Source organism: Tasmannia lanceolata, unplaced genomic scaffold, assembly GCF_043159265.1.
Source record: "Tasmannia lanceolata isolate RefF3 unplaced genomic scaffold, GAP_Taslan_0.1 ptg000019l, whole genome shotgun sequence".
In the NCBI taxonomy this organism is placed as follows: Eukaryota; Viridiplantae; Streptophyta; class Magnoliopsida; order Canellales; family Winteraceae; genus Tasmannia; species Tasmannia lanceolata.
Window position 1 is genome coordinate 17,906,073 of NW_027518696.1, and position 20,321 is coordinate 17,926,393.

General features: G+C 39.1%; 1 pseudogene across 1 annotated transcript in view; it reads left to right on the forward strand.

Annotated features, from left to right (window-relative positions):
• Positions 1 to 408: 408 nt before the first annotated feature.
• Positions 409 to 20,321, forward strand: part of LOC143852550 (DNA mismatch repair protein PMS1-like) — a 32,490-nt pseudogene continuing 12,577 nt past the window's right edge. The window contains exons 1-4 of the transcript XR_013236794.1: positions 409 to 789; positions 7,488 to 7,747; positions 11,433 to 11,756; positions 12,541 to 13,750. The product of XR_013236794.1 is annotated as a DNA mismatch repair protein PMS1-like (transcript). The remainder of the gene's footprint in view (positions 790 to 7,487; positions 7,748 to 11,432; positions 11,757 to 12,540; positions 13,751 to 20,321) is intronic.

A 20,321-nucleotide genomic window follows, 5' to 3' on the forward strand; every position in this document is an offset into this window, starting at 1 on the left:
AGGGTCCAAAAAGCACTCTAAAGGAATCCCACAGATAAGAGATCCAAAAGGATCGTGACCATTGACACTTTTCCATGAAAATAAATGTGCAGTAAGTCCCACCTATTCCGATGATCTAAACCATTCAAATGTTGTTCGCGTTGAGTAGATATACCGTGCCCCGAAAATATTTTTCATCGTATGAATCTAACTATTTGATCAGTGGTGGTTTATATAGCTTCATTTTTTTAAGGAAAAAGACCCGCAAATTGCATTTTATTTCTGAAATTACAGCCGAATGGGAGTTAGCTCTTGATGATATGAATCACTTAAAAAATATGGAAAATTTGGGCACGTTTGGCTGCAAGAAATTTGCTTTCATGATAAAACGGATTCTCCAAGTATTAACAGTGGTGAAGTTCCTAAAAATCCGGAAACCAAATCCCGAAAACTAGTATATCCGGTGATGAGAAGTTGCTAAAATTCATAAATGAAAAAACTCTACTAAAAACCGGATCAATCTTCTCTGGATTTTTAGCAACTTCTCTTCACCAGAGACACTAGTGTGGGGGATTTGGTTTCCTGATTTTAAGAGACTTCATCCTCATCTCCACTTTGAACGGTTTGGATCATCCAAAGTATTTGGTGGGCTCCATTGCCACATGGGTCTCGCCCACTTTATAAACTCTCTCTCTTAAAAACCAAAGCAAAATTTCCTTTTGCCGCAACTGCAAGAGCTGAGACAAAAAACAGTTGTAGGGCTTAGGGTTTTATCAACAAACCACCTTCTTCCTCACGCTCCTTCAAAAGGTATATTCTCAGGAACTCAAATCAACATCACATTGCAAATTTCTCTCTGATTATTTCACTTTTCAGAAGAAAATCTCTTTCATTTTCTTCTTCATGTCGAGTTCCCGCTTCTATTTGCACGAAAAACTCGTTTCTTAATCCCATTTTACTTTTGATAATTGTGGCGCTACAACATTGCATGGATTTTGTTCGTTATAAATGTTTATAGTTTAAATATCCACACGCTCTTCCAAAATTTCTAGGGTTTCTAGTTCGAACTATAAATGGTTGTAATCTGAATATCTGCAGACTCTTTCAAAATTTCTAGGGTTTGGAGTTCGAAGTATAGATGGTTATAGTCTGAATATCTGCACAGTCTTCCAAGATTTCTAGGGTTTCTAGTTCGAAGTATAAATGGCTGTAATCTGAATATCTGCAGACTCTTTCAAAATTTCTAGAGTTTGGATTTCCAAGTAAAAGTGGTTTAGCTTCTAGCTTGAATTCGTGGATGTGTATACACACTGTACATTGTGTAATTTTTATTAATTCATCCCATCCACCCGCTTGCTCGCTCGCACACACACACAAATGCACCACAATTTGAATTTTTTTCACGCAATTCATATGCCACGCTCTGGCATTGGAATTAAAAGGGTTTAAATTTAAAATTTTGGTTTTGGAAACGGCACTTGAGTGTCAATGAGGACCTCAGAGTGGTGGTTGGGATCGTAACATTTGATCAGACATGGTAATATTTTATTTCTTTATTATATTTTTGTGCAGCAAGTTAAGAATTTTTTTGAGGAAAAATTGCCAATGGGGGACATCAAAATATGAGAATTGCCAACAGGGGACGCACTTTTGAAAAATTGTTAAAGAAGGTTGATAACCCCCCTTTGAGAGTTTGATAACCCCATCTAGAGGGTTGATAACCCCCTTTTAGAGACTTGATAACCCCCATTTCGTCCCTGTCTAACAATTTTTCAAAAGCGTGCCCCCCCCCGTTGGCAATTCTCGTATTTTGATGCCCCCCATTGGCAATTTTTCCTGTTTTTGAACAGATTAACCTGGGTTTATGGGATCATAATTATAAAACAGTGTTGCTCAAATCCTAAGATTGGATGATTTATGTATGATTTGGAAAAAGGATGTGCTATGGACTACATGATTCACAAATGGATGTCGTGGAAATTAAACACCTGAAATAGGAAAAACCGAATACCAATACTACTGTAGGAGAGTAAATAACTAGAATCTGCAAATGAACCCTCTGATATATCAAAATTGATCAAGTAGAATAACGGCCCGTTTGGATACCTGCCATTTTGTATTTGGATTTGGAATTGAGTTTTGAATACAAAATGAATAGATCTGGCAGCTCATGTAGAGGGAGACAGAGAGGGAAGGGGGTACTTCCTAGTGGAGGAGAGAGGTTGAGGAGCAAAGAGGGTGAAGGAAACTGCCACATCTGTGGATTTCCAATTTCTTATTTCCACAGCATATTTAGAAATCTGACTTTTTTCACTGTCAGCTGAATTAGAAATCCAAGAATTTGATCCGATCCAAACTACAATGCAAAAAGGGCTGCAAATGTGAGAAATCCAAATCAAAATCTTCTCGGCATCCAAACGGGCCCTAACAGAATTCATAAACTGCAATAATAAATTCACCACCCATACTTATAAATTTCGTTTCGTTTCGTCCGAAATGGACAAAATATTTCGTTTTCGGAACACGAAACGGTCAATTTCGGCCATTTCGTTCGAAATTGACCGAAATTTCGGATTTCGTCCTAAATGGACGAAATTGGCTATAACGGCTAGCTTGACTGTTTTTTGCAGAAATTACATCAATGCCACTGTAACGGCTCTTTTGTGTTTTTGACCATTTTAGCCAGCAAATGTGACCGTTTATAGCTGTTGGGAGAGGAATTCTAGTCATTTTTACTTGCACAAACAATAAAAAACTCTATAAATAGCATTTCCCCTACCTTCTTCTCCTCCACCTTCACATAAGTGGTTCTCCTTCTCTTTTCTACTTTCACTTACACTATCTATTTTAATAAATTTCCTACAAGTCTACACTCTTCTTCAACTCAATCCAAGTCCATTTTAGAGCAAAGGGAAGGCCTACCTTCAACTTACAACTACAATAACTATTTCCTAAGGCTTGCAAATTACAAGTTACACTACAAATTTCAAGTGAATGCTTACAAGTTACACTACAAATTTCAAGTGAGGGAAGGCTAATATTATCTTATTATCTTTAAATCAAGTTCAACCTCAAGGTTCTCTTTATTTCTTTCCATTTCCTTTCTTTTATTTCTTACTTCATTTGTCCCCATCTACTTCATTTTTTTGTAATTTGTTTCAATTTTTTTCTTCTAATTCATTTTCCCCTTCTTCTACTTCATTTCAGAATGAGTGGGTCGGGCTCGGGACCTTCTGCAAGAGCATCCTCTATTGGTTCGGCACCCACTAGATCGGATGACCCGGCATGGGCTTACGGTACATTGGTTCCGGGTCAAAAAAATAAAGTAACTTGCATATTGTGTGGCAAAGTCATATCGGGTGGAGGTATAATCTGCTTGAAAGAACATTTAGCGGCTGTTCCTGGTGAAGTAGCATCATGCAAAAAAGTGACTGAAGATGTAAAATATCGAATGAAGCAACTTTTAGATGTAAAGAGAAAAGAAAGGGCTAGGATGAGCCTATCCAGAGCAGAGGTTGGAGGTTTTTATGGCACACCAGACGAAGAAGAAGAGCAGGATGAAGAAGACATTGGCACACAATTGCCTCAACGAAGAGGTAAGGAAGTTCTTGTAGAACCGAGTAGTACAAAAAGGAAGAAGAAGGGAATCACAGGAGGGATTAGGAATTTCTTTGCACCACGAACAACCCCTGGAGCCCAGCCAAGCATTAAAAGTGCTTTGGCTACCAAAGAAACAATGGATAGAGCAGACATGGCAGTTGGCATGCTTTGCTACGATGCTAATCTCCCTTTCAACGTTGCCAATTCACCTTTCTGGCAACCTATGTTTGATGCTGTGAATGCCGTGGGTTCGGGTTATAAGGCACCTACTTATCATGCTTTAAGGGGTTCCATTTTGAAGAATACAGTGGATGAGGTAAACAACTACTTGGAGGAGATTAAGATGTCATGGAGATACACTGGCTGTACCATTATGGCAGATGGATGGACAGACACCAAACAACGTTCCCTAATCAACTTTTTGGTGTACTGCCCTAAAGGAGTCATATTCCTCAAATCCGTTGATGCATCTGGCATAGTGAATAATGCCGATGAATTATACAATATCTTTGAAAAGATTGTCGGAGAGGTGAATCCGAAATATGTGGTGCAATTTGTAACTGACAGTGAGCCAAGTTACAAAGCTGCTGGGAAAAGACTAGAAGCCGCGTTTGGTACATTCTTCTGGACTCCGTGCGCAGCTCATTGCTTAGATCTCATCTTGGAGCATCTGTGCAAACCGACTGTATTTCCTCACATAGCAACCACAATTGAGAGGGCTCAGACGATTACAAAGTTCATCTACAACCATGGAAGCCTCTTGAATTTGATGAGGAAGAAGTTCACAGGTGGGAAGGAGTTGTGCCGCCCTGCTGCAACCAGATTTGCTACAAATTTCATTAGCATACAAAGTCTGGTATTGAATCGGAAAGCACTTCAGCAGATGTTTGTGTCTGATGAGTATAGTACTAGTAGGTTTGTCCAACACCCACTGAGTGAAGGGGTAGTTAGTACTGTGTTGGATAAATATTTTTGGGACCAATGCAAGTACATTCTAAACATCAGCGAGCCTTTAGTGAGAGTGCTGCGTTTGGTAGATCGGCAGGACAAACCGGCCATGGGTTACCTATATGAGGTCATGGATAAGGCCAAAGAGAACATCAAGGAGAGGTTGAAGAGAAAATCAGATTACATGCCCATCTGGAGGATCATCGACCAAAGATGGGATAGGCAACTCCACAGTCCTCTCCATGCAGCAGGATATTTTCTTAACCCTGCTCTCTTTTTCACTCCTACCTTCTCTAGGCACAGTGAAGTAACCAGAGGCATGTTGGCATGCATCACTCGACTGGTACCTGATGAAGCTACACAAGACCTCATCACCAATCAGACTGAGGATTATCGAGAGGCTAAGGGTATGTTTGGAATGAAGCTTGCAATCCGCAACCGAAAGAAGTTGGGACCAGGTATATTTGAGTTGTTTGTTTAATTAAGTATAATTCATTTTAACTTTCAGTTTCTCAACAAATAATGCTTTACTATTTGTTACTTTACAGTTGCATGGTGGAATCTATTCGGAGGTGACGTGGAAGAATTACAGACCTTTGCGATCAGAATCCTCAGTCAGACCTGCAGTGCGACTGGGTGTGAAAGGAATTGGAGCACCTTCGAACACATTCACTCTGCAAAGAGAAATAGGTTGGAGCACCAGAGATTAGATGACTTGGTGTTTGTCCATTATAATCTTAAGTTTCGAGAAAGGTATACAACGTAATATAATGTTTTCAACTCTCACCTCATCACTTTAAGCTTTTAAGTTTAACCTTTGACATTAAACTTAATGTTTTCCTTTTCAGGGACTTGTTGAGGAAATCATCTACCACTAGTGACCCTTTGAGCATAGACCATCTGGATGTCATGATGGATTGGGTTGCAGAAAAAGAAGATGTCATATTCACGCCGGAAGACATTGGGTGGGAAAATCTTGAAGTACCTACTGCTGTGGTTGGGGCCGGGGACGATGACGACGACTTTCTCATGCCTCTTGAAGAAGATGTCCATACTGGTGGTCCAGGTGGTGATGACGGCGGCAGCGACGACGAAGAAGACATTGAGTATGATTATCCGGGTTATGATGACTGAGAGTTGTTGCTACTAGCTATTGTCTATGTTTCACTTTCATGTATCTTTTTTTTTATGTTTTTCTATGTATCAGACTATCAGTTGGACTTGTGCATGACTTTATGTGTTTAAGTAATGAATATGCCTTTTGGGACACATATTTTGGACTATTTATTAGTTTTTCATCTTTTTCTATTGATTTTTTATTTTTTTGGATTTTTCTCATATTTTTTAATATATTTTTTGTGTGAACGAAAAGTTTTGACCGAAATGCACCGAAATGACCGAAATCCCACCGAAATTTCGTTTCGGTGGCCAAAACGAAATGGCGACCGAAACGGAATTTAGAACTAAGCCACCCATACAAATTTGTATATACTGTGACAAAAGCCATGAGATGGGGTGACATTTTTGTCTGACAATGAAGCACATTAAAACTGATCATCATTCTGTTTAATAGATACAGCTGGATTCATCTCATCCCCCTCCCATATTCAATTTTACTTATAATTTGAAGGACCTAATATGGCAGTTAAAGGAAGTGTCTTTTTTTTTTAATGTTTGGATCCAATGAATGTTTTGGTAAGCTAGGATTTCATCCTGGTCAAGGGGTTTAAGAAACTTGAATGACGTACTTAGAATTGATGATGAGGTAGTGAAGAACTTCTAGACCTAGAGGAAGTTCTTTCTGAAGGGAGGGTGGTATGATTCTCCTTTTGAGTTCAATTTAGTGTTTGAGGAGAATACTTGTTGGGTGGACCAATTTGTGAGATCTCTCAGGGCTCAAGTTTGTGGTGTTGAACCCAAATGGTTGCTTTACCAATTATTGGGTGGAGGGCATTCAAAAGGATCACATCATGCATGACTAATAGTTTGAGTGAAGAAATGAAAACTTCAAGGCAGAAAAACTTTGACTGAACAAAACCGTAATTTGTGCCCTTAGGGTCATAGAAATTTGACTGTGATCAAAGCTATGGAGTTCCTTCCCCATGAGCTGATAATTGTTTGTAATTGGGTGGGGAAGGGTTTCATGGCCATTTTGTTTTGTGAGGCATCACATGACATTTTAATCATGACATGTTGGAACATGAAGGTGATGAAAACACCCTTATCTTAGAAATCAAAACTCTAGAAATAGTGGTTGAAAGAGACATTTGGCGTGCTCCTTGCTTTTTGTCTCCTGTTGGGGTTTCCTATAATGGCCTTGGGATGAAACATTCATCAACTAAAGGTACTACTCATTCTCTTGGTAGATGGGATCATCCCTTTTCTCTGGGTGATACAGATCAATTTCATGGGTTGCAAGAAAAGTCAATCACGCCAGTTGAGGGCTGGCAATTTCTTGAAATAAGATGGAAAAAGTACTATTTATGCATTTGGCTGCTAAAAGTCATGGATTGTGATTCATAGACTTGACGAAGGCAAAACAAACAGATGGGTTAACATAGTCACCCTTCTTGTAGCTGATGATTGCATTCATTTGATTGGATTACTCTTAACAATTAGTGTATGCTGCAAGGGAAGTGATATATCGCCCTTCTTCTCCGGGTCACCCCCTCTAATATATTTATGACTACTCTTTTTACTCTACAAGGTAACAAGGGGGTGGCCCGGGGAAGAAAAGGGGACGAATATATCATTATGTAAGTGCTTGCATGTATTTTCATTGATGATACTCTACTAATCCGGCGTCCTGCTATTGTGTCTCTTAAATAGAAATATTTGTACCCTTGCATATTATTTTTTTATTTCATTTTGAAGGATGCTTGTGGCTTTCTTTTTGTCACTAAGTTGACCCTAAACATTAGCAGAACACTGGAAACTAATTTTACGCTACTGGTTTATAGGTAAGACTTTAAGTCCATTTGGCTAGGGTCGGATGGAAGGAGTGGTTGATTCTCCAACCATAAGGCCCATCAGTAAGGGTGCAATTCATAGGATTTGCTCAGGACAAGTTATTTTAGATCTTTCATCTGCTGTCAAGGAGTTAGTAGAGAACAGCTTGGATGCTGGTGCAAGCAGTATTGAGATAAGTTTGAAAGACCATGGTGAAGAATCCTTCAAGGTGACAGATAATGGTTGTGGCATTTCACCTAATAACTTCCAGGTATTTTACACTAAAGTGGCAGTGTGTTTGTTGTGAAAGTATTTGATCTTTTTCCTTATCCATGTCTTTGTACTTGGGGATTTAGGATATACTCCCAAGTCCCAACTGCTGGACATAAACATTATTATCAAATTTATATGTTTTAGTTTCTAGAAGCAATTGACTCTCGGTGTGATGTATTGGTAGGTCAGGTCAGTCATTTGACTCTGTTCTTACTGTATAATGAGTGATCCTTTTGTCATGGAAAATTAACTTTCCATGCCAACGCTGTTACATAGCGGTGAATGTTACATTAAAAGCATGCCTTTTAGGCAATTTAAAAAAACCCCTGCGTCAATTGCCGACTTGCACTTTTACCTTGTCTGAGTTTTTCTCCGAGTCTGCATTTTGCCCTACTAAGTCAATCGAATCTCCTTAGACTCTTCTGGGTTATAACCGTGTCAACCGAGTACTCAGCTGCACCATGTCGACTAGGATTTGCTTTGGCTGCATTTTGTCTCACATCTGCATTTTAAACACTGCTTTTAGGTGTAAGAAGAAGCATCTTCTTGCTGACTGTTTCCGTTACATTATGAGTTCACGTCTCATTTTTTTGCTTTCTATAAAGTTAATAGATGTGATCTGAGAGAAGAAAATGACAGCAAAAAAATTCTTTTCTTATACATCATTTCTGTTTATTTTTAGGGGCTTAAGTACTTCAAAGTGTACAAAATTTCCTACAAATTAATTCATTCTTTATCCTTGTGCATCGTATCAGGCAGATGGCACCCTTGATTTTTTATCTTTTCCTAACTGTATTTGTTTTCACTGCTATTATGTCTTTAACTATACTATTTTTCACTATTATTATATCTTTGATTGTTGTATGGGACTTGCTTTTTCTATGCCAATCCAGGTTGGGCATTCACAGTTACATTTAGGAACAAATTTAATAATTGTCAACGGAACTGATCTTAAGAAAATTATAGATACGTTATTGTTTGGATTGGTAATTACGTGCTCCTTAAGAAACAGGAGATTGATGGAAAACTCTGATCATGAACTTGGTGAACATAATCGATACATCTAGTTCAAAGGTGACTCCATCGAAGATCTGTACCAAAACTGGATGTTGATTGCTCAGGATAGAGACTCTTATGTGTAATTTATAAGCCTAGTCGATATCAATAGGACCAAACTTATAAGCCATAGCTATAGATCTGCCATTACTTATGTACAATGCATGAGATTCTTATTGTAATTTGGTCTATTTTAGTTATATAAAAGAGAGGAGACTAGCTGATATGTGAATTGAACACCTCCATCCTTCAAACAACTTGTGGGTTTTTTTTTTCTTGTCCTCCTGTTTTCTTCTTGTTCTTTTTCTTTTCAAGTGCAACTTTAGACAACATTGATAAAACCAACTATGTCTAAATGTCCATTAGCCATGTATAACACACAAGGGCCTCTAGATCCTTTGATGCATCTCATAATGCAATGAACTGCCTCCTTATGATAAGTTCTAGGTGCATGCATTAATTGACTTACGGCATCACATAATTTGGGTCAGGTATGGTGATAGTAAGGCTCATAAGTTTACCTACTAACTATTGATAATGACGAAGATTGCCGAGAGGTCTGCATAAAAAAAAGAAGAAGATTGTCAAGAGGATTACCATCATTATGGTAGTGGCTTGACAATCTCTTGGGTGAAAACCCTACGCTCATTCAGTTTCATATTGTCATATGATCTGTGGCACGGATGGAAGGAGATATGCTATAGTGAAGAGAAGAAGCAGCCTAAAGTTGTGTCGAAGTGGGAGCCCCCTCCGATGGGGTTCATGAAGCTCAACTACGATGGGTCAAGCATTGGAAACGCCGGTCCCTCCGGGATCAATGGGGTATTGAAGAATGATACGGGAGAGGTCATTTGGACCTTTGCAGGTTCTATCGGTATCGCATCGGAGGCGGAAGTCCGTGCTCCACAGCAAGGCATTATTTTGTTGACCCAAGAGTTGCTTAATAATTTAGTGGTGGAAGGGGACTCTCTTAATGTCATCTGTTGGTTGGAGGGATCCTCTAAGCATCCTTGGAGGTTTGGTAGATACTTTGATAAAATCAAGGACCGGATTGGATCTTCCTCTATTGTGTTCCCGCATGTGTGCAGATCTGCTAATGATGTTGCGGATAGGCTTGCGTGAGAGGGGGTGACTAAGGAAGCTCTCGCTTTGTTCGACGATCTTCCTCCATGAATTTTTTTTTTTTTTGAAAGATGACTTTTATTATTCCAAAATAAAAAATGGGCCAAGATGTCCCCCAACATACAACCATCACATCCCCAGTACTGTGTGTCAAAAGATTACAAATAAGTAGCAGTTTTAATGCGTCGTTACGTCTGGTTCACAGACCACTGCCACGGCTTCTAACCATACACCAGCTTTGGCTAGCCCATCTGCCGTTTCATTCGCAGTTCTCAACCTAGGAGAAATCTGAGGCTGGATAGCTCGCACTAAGTCCCTCACTTCTGATACTATATGGTGGAGCATCCACGGCCCCTTTGACCCGTCTTTTGCCCATGATATAACGTTAACCGAGTCACCTCCACCATCAGTTTCCCCCTCTGATTCTGATAGAACCATGATTCCTCCCTATTTTTGCCCCGTTGTTGTACCTTCCCCTTTCCGCTCTTTTTCCTCCTTGTATCTGACATTCTGACCATCCAGGTTTTTTTTTTCAATAAAATTGGCTGCTATTAAAAAAAAAAGATTACCATCATTATCTGATAAACAATGATTATATGATAGTTACCGGAAGCTCCCTAGAAGGGTCAAAAGCTCCCTTGTGAAGCTAAATTCGTCTTGCTTCCAAAATTTAGCAGAATTTTAGCATGGTTGCTCTTAATTAAGGGTACACTTTTTATTTAGGTGATTTTTTTGCTAAAGTGTTTTCTCCTTAGGGAAATTTAGGATACATTTCCTCTTTAGGTGTTTTCACATTTTTGCTGAAGTGTTTTTCTCCTATTTAAAACTTTCTTCTTATGAGGTTGGTCTTGTAGCTCAATTGGTCAAGGCTTTGTACCAGAACCTTAAGGTCATGGGTTCAATTCCAGCTTACCTGTCAAAAAAGAAAAAGTCTGCTCTTAAATACATTTAGCTGAGTGTATTTAAAACTTAAAAGAACTTGTGTAATTTGTAATGGTGTACTTCTATAGATTATGTTAGTTTTGTGAAAAGATCTCTTTCATGATAAGTAAACCTGGATTTGGTTCAAGTTATATCCTGCAAGGTATTATGTTCTGAATTTCGATAACATTAACCATGATGCTGTTATCTTCTTACCTTTTGTCATTTATTATTTCAATCTCTTGTCCTTATTCTTATTTTTATGGTTATTAGTTCATGTCATGTCTCAATTATCCTAACTTCTCCTGTAATTCCCCTTCTCCTATGACCTTTTTCAACCACTTCTTATTATTTAGATATTTTTTATTGGCAATCATTTTAGAACATGCCTTGTGATTCTCCTTTTAGTTTTCTCATTTTTACTTTATTGGTTACTTTGCAATCCCTTTTTCAACCACTTCGTATTATTTAGATATTCTTTATTGGCAATCATCTTAGAACATGCCTTGTGATTCTCCTTTTAGTTTTTTCATTTTTACTTTATTGGTTACTTTGCAATCATTTTCTGTTCTGAATCCCTGCAGGTTCTTGCACTTAAGCATCATACTTCTAAAATAGCAGATTTCCCAGACCTCCAGTCTTTGACAACTTTTGGCTTCAGAGGAGAAGCACTAAGTTCCCTTTGTGCATTGGGAAACTTGACTATTGAAACAAGAACTAAAAACGAACCAGTTGGTACACACTTGACATTTGACCATTCAGGTTTGGTAACATCTGAAAGGAAAACAGCACGCCAAATTGGGACCACCGTCACTGTTGAGAAATTGTTCTCCACTTTGCCAGTACGAAATAAGGAATTCAGTCGTAATATCCGCCGCGAATATGGGAAGCTCATTTCTTTACTAAACGTGAGATAATCTTTCCCTCTACAGAGTTCTGGTAATTGTGGTACTTGTTTAAACTTGTTATGTTGTTGTTAGTTTGTAGTTCACTTCCATGAGTCTTCTTTTTATCGGGCCTATCATGCAATTTCTTGTGTAAAAGCATGCAACATGATCTAATGATCTTAAAAATGTCTTATTATTAAGTCATCTTGTAGTTTTTATGTCAAGTTATGCATTAGACAATTGATGCCCCTGTATTTTCATGGTTCACTTAGGTATTACCTTTTTTCAATCTAAAATAATTGTTATATTTTCTTGTTTCTTTTTCGAGGTTTTTAGAACATGCCCCGGAACAGGAAGGTTTCAGTTTCGCCCTTGGCTGAAACTGAAATTTCGGCCGAAATCCCGAAATTCCGGCTGAAATCCGGTAATAAAAAAGTATTATTTTATTAAATCCCAAATTTCGGCCAAAATCACCGAAATTTCGGAATAATAATATTTTAAAAAAAATTTCCATTTTTTCAAAATTTCGGTTGAAATTTCGGCTGAAATTTGGGATTTCGGCAAATTTCGGTTTTGCTCCCAACCGAAATCCGAAATTCCGGTTGAAATTTAATACCATGGTTATAGATTAGCCAATTGATGCCCATGCATTTTCATGGTTCACTTAGGTATTACCTTTTTTCAATCTGAAATAATTGTTTTATTTTCTTGTTTCTTTTTTGAGGCTTTCAGAACATGCCCTGAATTATGGCGTCGACCTAATCTGATTTGATAGTTGGATTCATTTTCACTGTATTCTTTTTAGGCGTATGCACTTGTTGCGAAAGGAGTTAGATTGGTTTGCACTAACACAACTGGGAAAAATGCAAAGTCTGTGGTGCTTAAAACTCCAGGTAGCAGTTCATTTAAAGATAATATCATAACAGTATTTGGAATGAATACCTTTGCGTGCCTGGAGCCTTTGAATTTATGTATATCAGACGGCTGCAAAGTCGAGGGGTTTCTTTCCAAGCCTGGGTATGGCAGTGGGCGTAATTTGGGAGATAGACAGTTCTATTATGTAAATGGCCGGCCGGTGGACATGCCGAAGGTTAGCAAGCTTATCAATGAATTATATAAAAGTGCAAATTCCCGGCAATATCCTGTTGCAATAATGAACTTTGCTGTACCGACTAAAGCCTACGATGTCAATGTAACTCCCGATGAAAGGAAAATATTCTTTTCAGATGAGGGCTCCCTTATAATTTCCTTAAGAGAAGTGATAGAAAAAATCTATTCCCCAAGCCACTGTAGTTATTCTATCAACAGATTTGAGGAGCCTATGAAGGAACCGATGAGCATTGAGTTGGATGCTCCTCGTGACAAAGAGGACTCCAAAAGGATATCCCCTACAAACACTAAACAAAAGGAAGCAGTTTGCAGTCATGAACAAATTGACGATATTCCTATCAATATGGTCAAAAAGGGCTTTCAGGACTCATGTATAAATGGAGGAATTGTTCACTGCAATGAAGAAAATCCCATATCAAAGGCGGATAGTACTCTTAGTAGTTATGGCACTGAAAAATCCGAAAGTCTTTTTAGCTATCAGCCTAGGCAGTTGAGGACTCCCTCTATGTCAAACTCAAGAATTTATAAGCATGCGAAGACCCATGAAAGAGCAGTGGAAAAAAATATCGTGGAAAATGTGGATTCATCTTTTTGCTCAAACTTCATTCAGTCTTCTCTCACCAAAGTTTGTAACTGTTAATAAGAGAAAACATGAAAATAGTTGTACAGCATTGTCCGAATTGCCGGTACTAAGAAGTGAAATGATTCCCTGTCAAGTGAGAAAGACCAATTCAAACACACATCGTACAGTCTCAAGATCCTTTTCCACTCACCATCCAGTTGATGATTCTACTGACATCAATAAAGATGAACTTTTGGAGCATTGTGGAGCACGCAATGAATCTAATGAAGTGGAAATTCCACTTTCTTCTGCATGCAATCTTTATCATGGAGATGCTGAAAAGGTATGCACAACTATAGGTGTGATTTTAATTTTTTTTCTGAAGTTCCATTCTAAGCATGTAAGTTTAATTTCTTTTTTAAAAATGTACATTCTTTTCATTGCATATTTTTATTGGTGTACAATTTGTGCAGTAACTAGTTTGTAGATATATGTCCTGTCATAATTCGCTCTTGCTGCCATGTCTCTCATTTTTGAGTAAATAACTGCCAATGGGACTGTGCATCTATAACATGCTGAAAATCCCCCCATCATTGAAACTTACATCCACTTATTGATTGATCATGGATTTAAATTTCGGTTTCGGTTTTGGTTTCGGTTTCGCGCAAGCTGATCCACCTACTCAGCAGTCACAGGGAACCCGCGAAGGGAAATTTGCAAGAGATTTATGATCTTACGATGTCAGAGACTCCCTAAATGCAGCCTTGACGAAAACGAAATTTCTGCTGAAATCCGGTAAAAAAAAGGAATAAATTAATCATTTAGGTAATTTCGGCTGAAATTTCGTAAAAATATATATTTTTTTTAAAAATTTGAATTTCTCAAAATTTCGGCCTAAATTTGTGAAATCTGAAATTTCAGTTTAAATCTGAAATTTCGGTTTCAGTTGAAATCTGAAATTTCGGATTTCAGACGAAATGTAAAAGTGTAAAACTATGGGATTGGCATCCACATGTCTGTGGGAATAAGTTACATGAACAATTCATGGATCTTTTGATGCATCGAAAAGGTGGGGATTTGGGGAAAATAAAAAAAAAGAGATAAACCTTAAGAAAATTAGATTTAATTTTTCTTAAACCCTAAAAGAAAACTTGCATCCATGCCTCTTTTTCAAAACTTCCAAAATCAAAACAACCACTCTGTTGGCTAACTTTAGTAATATGAATCTGCCTAGATATACTCAGATACCAGACATTCTAAACTTTATACTTACACTACCCGCATAGCCTTTGGCTGCTTTGAGAAGTTCGTTTTTTTTTTTGAAAAGTAAGTTTGTTATTTTGATGAAGCTCCTAACTATTCCTTTAAAATCTATTGTGCCAACTTGCCAAAATCTATTTTTTCAACTTCCCATGCTATCACACAACATATCTCCTCTTTGATAGCGCAATGGGCCGGGTTTCTCTGTGATTTCTTGGGTATATTGGAATCCTCCCTGTGCAGGTCTTGGACTGAGATTCGGATGAGCGAGGTCAGCTCTCGCAAGCCGACTCCTAGATGGGTGAGCCCTTTGCCTGGATGGGTGTTACTCAACTTTCACTCTTCAAGCCTCGGGAATCCCGGACCAGCTGGTTTGGGTGGTCTCATTTGCGTGGCTAATGGTAACAGCAAGTTGGCTTTTCTGGCCCTCTAGGAGAAATAGACTCCAATGAAGTGAAATCAAGGCATTGCTTGTTGTGGTCCACCTGGCGGTGAACGAAGATTTAGACCTTCTAATTGTGGAAGGATATTCTCTAAATTGTGGAAGGAGATTCTCTAAATGTGATCCGATGAATGAATCAGAGTGTGAGCTTCCCTTAGAGGTTCATAGACGCAATAGAGGGGAAATCATACTGAATGGAAGGACATCCCATGGTGGTGCAACTCACATGGCGCTCTGCCAACAAGAGGCCGGTTGACTAGCTCAATCTGGTGTCGCCAGCCTGATTGGAGTTTTTTGACTTCCTTCCCTCTTGACACATATTTGTTGTATTTTCTTCCTTTTTGGTTTAGCTTTCTTTTTACCATCTCGGTCCCTGGGCCTTGCCACTTTCTTCTTAATAAAATCTTGTTGCCATACAAAAATGATGCATCCCCCCAACATTCCACCTTATTGACTTTCTCTGTATAGAAATCCCCCATGGTTTTAAATTTCTTTTGAAACCAACACGAAACGACCGAAATGTTTTCATTTCCATCTCCACTGAAATGATACTTATGCCGAAACACATACCGAAACCATAACCGTAAGTGTATTAGTGGTATACTATATTAATTTGTGTTACATGATTATATTTAAATGAATTGCATGTGAATGTGGTGTATGTATTATGCATAAATATTTATATGATCTATATATGAAATGCAGTATGTACTGAATTATTAGACATGCACGATAGTGCATGTCGTGCATGTCACTAGGTATTCATTGTTGTTTATCCATTATGAATGGTTCTCTCACTTATGTGATAGTTTTCAAGTGTGTAGTTGTGCTTTTTCTAGCATTTCCTGAAGATTCATCTTAAAATTCTATCATTTGCATATGTTTTCATACGTTTCTGTGATTTTACAGGATTTCTACTGAAGTTTCCAACCGATGGTGACCGAAACTGAAACCGAAATTTAAAACCTTTATTCTCCCTTGTCGTGGATTAACTCAATCAGATCTTCAATAAACTTTTTATTGAGTGGCGACTCTACATGTAGGAGGCTTCACCTGATTAACTGAGAGATGGTGTGGCAGCCAAATGCTCCTGGTGTCCTTGGAATTACAAACATCAGAATCCAAAACGATGCATTGTTGGAAAAATGCTGCTGGATACTTTTCTCTAGAAATAACGAATTATGTGTTTGGGTTCTCTACACCAAGCACCAAAAACCCTGTTCTTGCCTTCGGCTGGGGCAGTGGGTGCCTGAGGAATCTTCCTTATGGAAGAATTGGAAGCTGGTGGTCCAATCCTTCTCTTCTTGCCTTTCGTTTTGTGTTGGTAATGGGGACATTTTCTTTTGGCTGCATAAAGGTTTGGGGAGCCTTTGGATAAGCTGGTCCCCTACCTCTTTGGCCATGCCGTCAACCCTAGGGATCATGGTGCAGAACTGCAGACTATATTGATTGGAAATGTCCCCAACATGTTACTCTGCTAATGCTGGAACGGATCTCCTTAGAATCTCCAACGAATTCTCGTCTTTCTGCTTTGATTAGTAACCATCACTTCTCGGTTCTGAACTATGCAGACGAGATTGTTGGGCTCCCAAGCATAGTGGCTCATTTTATTTTAAGTCTTTCTATGTCCTCTCTTGCGCTAGTTTGCAGAACTTGACTTTTCCCTTAATCCAGAACTCCCTTGCATCCCCTAGCGCCACATCTTTCTTGTGGTGCATCCATCATGGTGAAATTCTCACTAAGGGCGAACTTGTCAAGAGGAACATTTGCAGTGAGGGGATCGTGTGTTATATGGATTTCCCATGTAATCCTCCACTCACACCTTTATCTTTTCTCCTAGAGTGCATCAAATTTGGAGCTACTTTGAATTGTTTAGCTTTTGTCTGAATGCGGCTGATTGCTCTTGTTTCTTATCCCTGTGGAAGTGGTGGCGTTAAGTGCCAGGAAATAACAGACTTGATTGCTTGTGGCAAATTTTGTTTGTATGCCATATTAATAGTGATAAGGTAGACACTATCAAATTTTATAATAAAAGAATTCAGTTGATCAAAGGTCATCATAACCTACCCAATGTCTGCAGAGAACCCCAAACATCAGGGGTACTGCACTAACATCAAAGTTGTCTACGGGGAACACAGACATCAGGGGTACTACAGAGAAGAGGGGGAAGGGGACCCCACACAAAATCCAATCCATATTAATGTCATGAACAACAAGCTTACTAATGTGAGAGTTACTACTACTTGCTCAATTGGTGTTTGGGGGTGGGGAGGTTCTTACTTGATCCTAGCTCTTTAAGCTTCTTTCCTTTGTAGGTCCCTAGGGGAACTGTGATGTGGCAGAGACTGAAGTTCGTGTGGTTTGGAATGGTGCCAAGTTAGTCGGTCAGGTTGGAGCATCAAAGTTGTAGATTGAGGGCGATTCCCTCAATACAATTGGATGGTTTCATTAGGGATTCAAATCCTCCTTTACATGTACCAATCCGACATAGATCCAAGATATTTCATCGAATCGTGTGATGAAGGAATTTGTCTCGTATCCCGAACCTATTTCTTATAGGAAAAAAAATGAAATTTTTTTTTATCGTTTCTTCCTGGCTTAGTGTTAGTGTGAGATAGAGATAATAGGCATATCTCATCTTAACGATGAGTGGATTAATGATTGAAAAAAAGACGAACTTTCCGAAGGAACCCTTAGGTTTTCGGGGCATTGGATTCTCCCCAATGTTTGCGTTACTCAAGCCCACATTCTCGCTTTTGCTTCATCCACAGCTGCTTGCGCGGGAGGTTCCATCTAAGCGGAACGCTCCCCTTCCGATGCATTTTACATCCCATAGCTTCGGCTGATATATGCACCTTTTCAGAGACATTTTCGATGTCCTTGGGGGTTTTGATTGCTTCTCTGTTATTCATAGAGAAGAGAACACTTTAGTGGTTGCCAAGTTAGCCTCGAGGTTTTTCCTTATTCTTTATTATCACTTATTCAAAAAAAGAAAAATCCCTTCCGATGCAAATCATCACTTGGTCTGATACCAAACTGATTCAAATCTTGCCTCTGATACCAAGCTGATGAATGGAAGGGGGGGTGGGTGGGTGGCGTGGGGAACAACGTGAGAAAAACCAAAACTTTTTATTTATTTATTTGCAAATCCTCACTGTACAAGAGAACCCCATCTAGGTACCATTCAGAGGGAGGGAGGGAGGGAGACCCATCTAGGACAACCATAGTTGTAAATTCCGTTTCGGTCGCCATTTCGTTTTGGCCACCGAAACGAAATTTCGGTGGGATTTCGGTGCATTTCGGTCGAAACTTTTCGTTCACACAAAAAATATATTAAAAAATATGAGAAAAATCCAAAAAAATAAAAAATCAATAGAAAAAGATGAAAAACTAATAAATAGTCCAAAATATGTGTCCTAAAAGGCATATTCATTACTTAAACACATAAAGTCTTGCACAAGTCCAACTGATAGTCTGATACATAGAAAAACATAAAAAAAAAGAGATACATGAAAGTGAAACATAGACAATAGCTAGTAGCAAGAACTCTTAGTCATCATAACCCGGATGATCATACTCAATGTCTTCTTCGTCGTTGTCGTCTCCGCCGTCATCACCACTTGGACCACCAGTAGGGACATCTTCTTCAAGAGGCATGAGAAAGTCGTCGTCGTCGTCCCCGGCCCCAACCACAGCAGTAGGTTCTTCAAGATTTTCCCACCCAATGTCTTCCGGCGTGAATATGACATCTTCTTCTTCTGCAACCTAATCCATCATGACATCCATATGGTCTATGCTCAAAGGGTCACTAGTGGTAGATGATTTCCTCAACAAGTCCCTGAAAAGGAAAACATTAAGTTTAATGTCAAAGGTTAAACTTAAAAGCTTAAAGTGATGAGGTGAGAGTTGAAAACATTATATTACGTTGTATACCTTTCTCGAAACTTAAGATTGTAATGGACAAACACCAAGTCATCTAATCTCTGGTGCTCCAACCTATTTCTCTTTGCAGAGTGAATGTGTTCGAAGGTGCTCCAATTCCTTTCACACCCAGTCGCACTGCAGGTCTGACTGAGGATTCTGATCGCAAAGGTCTGTAATTCTTTCACGTCACCTCCGAATTGATTCCACCATGCAACTGTAAAGTAACAAACAGTAAAGCATTATTTGTTGAGAAACTGAAAGTTAAAATGAATTATACTTAATTAAACAAACAACGCAAATATACTTGTCCCAACTTCGTTCGGTTGCGGATTGCAAGCTTCATTCCAAACATACCCTTAGCCTCTCGATAATCCTCAGTCTGATTGGTGATGAGGTCTTGTGTAGCTTCATCAGGTACCAGTCGAGTGATGCATGCCAACAAGCCTCTGGTTACTTCACTGTGCCTAGAGAAGGTAGGAGTGAAAAAGAGAGCAGGGTTAAGAAAATATCCTGCTGCATGGAGGGGACTGTGAAGTTGCCTATCCCATCTTTGGTCGATGATCCTCCAGATGGGCATGTAATCTGATTTTCTCTTCAACCTCTCCTTGATGTTCTCTTTGGCCTTATCCATGGCCTCATATAGGTAACCCATGGCTGGTTTGTCCTGCCGATCTACCAAACGCAGCACTCTCACAAAAGGCTCGCTGATGTTTAGAATGTACTTGCATTGGTCCCAAAAAGATTTATCCAACATAGTACTAACTACCCCTTCACTCAGTGGGTGTTGGACAAACCTACTAGTACTATACTCATCAGACAGAAACATCTGCTGAAGTGCTTTCCGATTCAATACCAGACTTTGTATGCTAATGAAATTTGTAGCAAATCTGGTTGCAGCAGGGCGGCACAACTCCTTCCCACCTGTGAACTTCTTCCTCATCAAATTCAAGAGGCTTCCATGGTTGTAGATGAACTTTGTAATCGTCTGAGCCCTCTCAATTGTGGTTGCTATGTGAGGAAATACAGTCGGTTTGCACAGATGCTCCAAGATGAGATCTAAGCAATGAGCTGTGCACGGAGTCCAGAAGAATGTACCAAACGCGGCTTCTAGTATTTTTCCAGCAGCTTTGTAACTTGGCTCACTGTCAGTTACAAATTGCACCACATATTCCGGATTCACCTCTCCGACAATCTTTTCAAAGATATTGTATAATTCATCGGCATTATTCACTATGCCAGATGCATCAACGGATTTGAGGAATATGACTCCTTTAGGGCAGTACACCAA